Source organism: Adiantum capillus-veneris, chromosome 30, assembly GCF_014529385.1.
Source record: "Adiantum capillus-veneris isolate H3 chromosome 30, ASM1452938v2, whole genome shotgun sequence".
NCBI lineage: Eukaryota > Viridiplantae > Streptophyta > Polypodiopsida > Polypodiales > Pteridaceae > Adiantum > Adiantum capillus-veneris.
Genome location: NC_140960.1, coordinates 40,138,709 through 40,144,416, shown reverse-complemented (window position 1 = coordinate 40,144,416; position 5,708 = coordinate 40,138,709). Strand labels below are relative to the sequence as shown.

The 5,708-nt window shown below is 38.2% G+C and overlaps 1 pseudogene; it reads left to right on the top strand.

The window, feature by feature from the left end:
• The first annotated feature begins 472 nt into the window (after positions 1-472).
• On the top strand, positions 473-1,398 carry LOC147417841 (uncharacterized; annotated as a pseudogene).
• Positions 1,399-5,708: the final 4,310 nt, after the last annotated feature.

Genomic DNA, 5,708 nt, shown 5'->3' with positions numbered 1-5,708 from the left:
AAACTAATCTTATCATCATTTATATGCATCCATATATGGTTGTAGTCATACACTTGCATGCTTCTCTTTCTAGATATAACCGGCTCGTCTATCAATAGTGCTAGATTTCTCTCCTCTTGCTCCTCTATTGTATACTCGTCCTTTTGTGGAGCTTCATCAAAGATGTGCTTTGGTACATCCAAACTATGTAATCTTCATCTTCATGAGACATATCCTCTGATACAACCAAGCCATATAAATCTTCAGCTTCATCAGACATGCCAATGATGCTATGGCATAGGTTTTACAAAAACCGGCTAGATTAGAGATAGAGAAAGGACAAGTCCTGATGGAAGCTAGACATAATAAAGAGTTAGCAATGTTAGAAAATAGCTTTATTCAAAATGATATATTTTAGTTAAAAGAACAAAGAGATGAAACTTGTCAGATTTTAGAGGAAGACAGTAGATCTCATGTGGAGGGAGTGAAAACCATGATTGAGGATATTAAAGCAAAGAAAGAGGAGCTTAATGAGTATACAAAGCTTAGATTAGGATGCCAAGTCCCTTGCAATGATGAGGATCCATATGAGAGTGAGGCTACGATCGCTAAAGCTGATAATGATCATTGTATTGATAATATTAGTAATTTCAGTAACGATGTGGATATTTCTATTGGGAATCCATGTTTACTAGGAGATGTGTGCAAAGAGGAAAAAGTGCTAGTGGATGATAACATAGCTACATTGATAGATATCAAGAAAAGACAATCCTTGTTAGAAGCTCATCTTAATGAAGAGCATTTACAATTATGTGAGCAAATTAATTATTCAGATGCTCTGTTGCCTGGTGAATTAAGTGGTGTGTGTTATAGTAAAGAAGGGAGGTGCACCTTTCCTTTTGGTGGAATATAGCATAGAAAGTTTAGTTACTTGTAAGGATGCACGTACGAAGAACTTTGCATATGAGCACTTACAGATTGAAATTGTGTCAGGTTCTTCTACCTTTGAGACTAGTGCTTGTGAGAAGCAAAATCTAGAAAAAGCCTTAGCATTGAATGAGTTTGAGAAACCAATAGAAGAACTCATTCAACATGTTAGTGATGATGATGAGGAGCATAAGAATATAGACATGAATTTCTATTGCATGTGATCATTTTGGGGAATGAGATAATTAAGAAATAGATTGCACATGTGCAAGAGGGGGACAAAGCCGAGAGAGTAGAGGACAATAGTATACCTAGGAGACAAAATGTGCAAACAAGATTTTAACTAGAGTCTATAAAATATTGGATAGAAACCAAGGATAGTAAAATCTATGAAAAGAGAAATCTGGGTATAAATACTATGGTGTGATAGGACATATTGCAAGGTTTTGTAAAAATAGGGAATTACTAAACTATAAGATTTTAGCTGAATGATGAGAGAATCATAGGAGAGAGTAAGTAGTGACTGTTTGGTTTAGAAAAATGAAAAATAAAACAAAACATTTTCTTGTTTGCAATATGAAATAGCTAGCTCATTTTTGATTGAGATACATATAACTAAGAGGTATGATTTCATGTATTGTAGCTAGTGAGGGTGAGTTCTTATTGTTTTCATTTATGAGTAGATATTTGCGCTACACTAAGGAGTTTTTGTTGTTCCTAGTTGGATGTTTAGTGATTTTATGTGTGTGCAAGATGAATAAGGAATCCATGTTTTGATGGAAGTTGATTAAGTGTTTAAGTTAGCATGTGAAGGGAGAAGTCAAGAAATATTGTGAGTTCGAGGGAGAGTGAGAAGTGAGTAAAGACTAGGAGTGAGTAAGTGTGACTTGAGTGGTGCGAGATAAGATATAGTTGAGGAGAAGGTTTCTTGTTTATCCTTGCTCATATGTTAGTTATTTTCATGCAATTGTAGGAAGAATGATGACTTTCAGTGAAATTTAAATTCAAACATATTTGACAAAACTTTGGTGTTTGACTAATAGAAATTTTACAAAATTTTCCATGAGAGTTGGCCAAATGAGAAAATTAAATGCATAATTTTATGTCCATTGAAATGAATTTAGGCAATTCAGACGTAGTAGATGCCATGTTTAGTGTGTTCCTTGTTTCAAAATTGTAGTGCATTTTTGTGGTGAAGGAAACATTGGTGTTTAGGAGATAAAGAAGTGCATAAGAGTAGAGTTTGAGATCATCATGGAAGCTAATTAAGGGTGTAAAGTGAAAAGATGTTAGCAAAGTGGAAAGATGTTAGAGAAGTGGGAGACATTAGAAGAAATATGGACCTTGCATGGGCCTTGTAAGGAATCCTAATTTTTAGGAATTAAGGCTAATGGTGTGTAGGGTTAAGGGGACAAGGGCATTCAAAAAGTTAGTTTTGAGTAGGCTTTTCTAGCCTTTTTTTAGACACATGTAGGATGTGGACGTAGGAGGTCACCTTCTCTCTCTACCTTTTTGAAAGTGGAGGGAGTAAAGAGGTGTGGCCACATCATCAAAAACGTGGATCACTAATAGCCAAAATTTGATTTTTTTTTAAAAAAATTATTTTTACTTATTTTTGACTTAAAACTCCCCCCAACATATATCTATATCAAAAAAGTATTTTTTTACCTTTTTTTAAACTTACAAGCACTAAAAGTCCAATTTTTTTAAAAAAAAACTCCCCCCGAAAAAAAACCTTTGTTTTCTCTTCCTCCTCCGTCCTTTGTCCCTCTCCTCTCCCTCCCTACCCCCTTCTCTCCTCCTCCTCCTCTCTCTCTCCCTCTCCCCCACTGTCCCCTTCTCTCCTCCCATGTTCCTCCCTCTCCCTCCCTGCCCCCTTCTCTTCTCCTTCTCCACTCTCTCTCTCTCTCTCTCTCTCTCTCTCTCTCTCTCTCTCTACCCCCTTTGTCTCCTCCCATGTTCCTCTCTCTCCCTCCCCCCTCTCTCTTTTCATCCTTTGCTTCCTCACGCAACAGCTACCATGGTGCTCAAGGACATCACAAATCGTATGCATACATATTTGCTTGTTCGCAACGTTTGCACCGAAGGCCACACGTGAGGGTGAGCAGAGGTCATCCCAGGAACGTGGTACCATCGGTGAGATGAATGTTGATGGTTCTTCAATATCTTGCCAATACCATCATATATTTGAATAAAACACCCCTTTATGCAAGGTAACAATATACTTCTTACTTTTGATTGTGTTCTTCTTATCATAGACTTTGAAGTCTAAGGTGTTGTCTCTACTTGTTTTGTAGTGCTTGGCACAAAGGTTGCTTTTATGCACAATTAGTGAAAGGCTGCAGGTTAGAGAGGCCAAGTGTCACCACTTTTCCTCTAAAACAATCTTCTTTGTTACATCTTGCAGGTAGGTGCTTCAAATCCATGCTTATAAGGGATGGTAATCTCATCCTAATGTATATTTTAGGATTGTGTATTTCCAGTTAAATAGAAATACTTGCAAATTTGTACAACATATACTTAACAAGTGTCTTTATTATACAGCTTGCAAATGTTGAATTCATACATGTTTTTGTTACAAGGTGACCTCTTGCTATGCTAGTTGAGTGGCGTTGTTTGCAAGAATGGCTCAAGGAACTGGCATAATATGAAGCTTTTACGGTGGCACAAAGCTCTCCTCAGTGGCAATGTGGCTCCCACTACACCAAAAATCATTATGCTAACATGGAGAGATCCCTAGTAGGACAATGCAAAAACTTTTCATCAGCAACAACACACCCTTTCCTAACATGAGGGCACTCCTACCAAAGATATATTTATGTGATAGGTCACCCCATGAGCATACCATGTCATGGAATGGATGTAAGAACTATGACCGCACTACTCCTTGGAAGTTGTTCACAGATGTATGTTTATCAAAGTTAATGAGAAGAAATTTAGACTTTTTTGTTTGTTGATGTGTAAGAGCACTCTAGGTCTACCATATTTTAGATTGTTTGATAAGTTAAATAAGATTTATAGTCATTTAAAGTGTAAGTTTGTTTTTGTTTGGTAAGATTGTACATGAGAAGACATGATAAAGTATAAGAGATCTTGACGGAATAAACCTCGATTAGATTCCTACCATGCACTTGTGACACCAGACCTCTCCTTGAACCCTTTGATTTCTATTGTTGTGGAAAGTCCAAGGGTAGTCTATTTTCAAATTTTTAGCAATAACTTTTTTAAAAAGGAAATTTTGGTTATTTTAAAGTTTGTACACAGTGTAGGAGTTCATTCTGATTGTTTTCCTTCAGTTTCAATTTTTGATTGAGGGCACTCCTTGGAAGCCACTTTTGAAGGTGTTAGGGTGAGATTTTGAGAAAGTTTTGTATGTAGGAAATACAGTCCTCAACACAATAAAAAACATTGGCTCTTTGAGTATTTTCAGATTCCATTGTTTTAATGCTCATTCGAGCCCGTAGATTAAGGAAAAAGTAAGAAATGTTTGTTTTACATCATTTTTTAAGAAATTGCCAACTTGCACGTTGATTTTTGGAGAATCCGAGTAGGATATGATTTTTTTGCATCACATGATGGTCGAAGAGCGCGACAAGATGAACAAATTTATGTGAGACAAGCCTAGACAGATTCGGAGCCAATTGAACACTAGAAGCTCTTGAAAACAGCCTAAAAGTTCAACACTTACAAAAAAAGAAAAAAACTAACCACTTGAATTATGGCCATGCATCAAAAAAACTCTTGTACTTGTCATTTTAGGGCCCCAGGGACCCTCAACATGAGGGGCCACAAGGGCGCGTAAATTGGCCATCCAAAATTTTGGATGGCCAATTTGCGCGCCCTTGTGGCCCCTCATGTTGAGGGTCCGTAGGGCCCTAAAATGACAAGTATAGGCTTTTTTTAATGCATGGCCATGAGATAGAATTGGGTAGTTTAATGTATTCATAGCAAACTAACCCCCTTCCCCCCCCTCCCCCTCCCCCTCGCCAATGGCAAATAGCTAAACCTTGTATCATGCCATGCATTAACAAAAAGCTTGTACTTGCCATTTTAAGGCCTCAGGGACCCTCAGCAAGAGGGGCCACAAGGGCGCGCAAATTGGCCATCCAAAAATTTTGGATGGCCAATTTTGGATGGCCAATTTGCGCGTCCTTGTGGCCCCTCTTGCTGAGGGTCCCTGGGGCCCTAAAATGACAAGTATATGCTTTTTTTAATGCATGGCCATGAGATAGAACTGGGCACTTTAATGTGTTCATAGCAAGCCCCCCCACCCCCCCCCCCCCTAAATGGCAGATACCTAAACCTTGTATCATGCTTATCAACCATTTTTTTACTTCCTTGTGTCCATCCCCTGTTCTTGAAAATATCTTGGCCCCTATTTGTCCCTGGATGGCCATTCTGCGCGCCGTTGTGGTCCCTCTTGTTGAGGGTCCCTGGGGCTTCAAAATGACAAATAGGGGCTTTGTTTTAATGTATGGCCATGAGATAGAGGTGTAGTGTTTGATGTCCGGAGTATTCACTATGTAAAATTTTCCTATATCATGTGCGTTCACCACAATGGATTGAAAGTAGCCCTTATAGGCCTTACCTACACATGTTTCTGTAACTTTACAAGAATATAAATTCCCTTCTGTTGAACACATGTGTTATGTTACATATACTTTAGTGAACTCCCAAGGTCAAAGGCCTCACAAATTTTGTGCACTCAGAACATTTAGCACTAGAAATCAACCAAACAAGGAGCCAATGTTTACTTCCTTGTGTTCACCTCGTGTTCTTGGGAATGTTTTGGTTAAGCCATT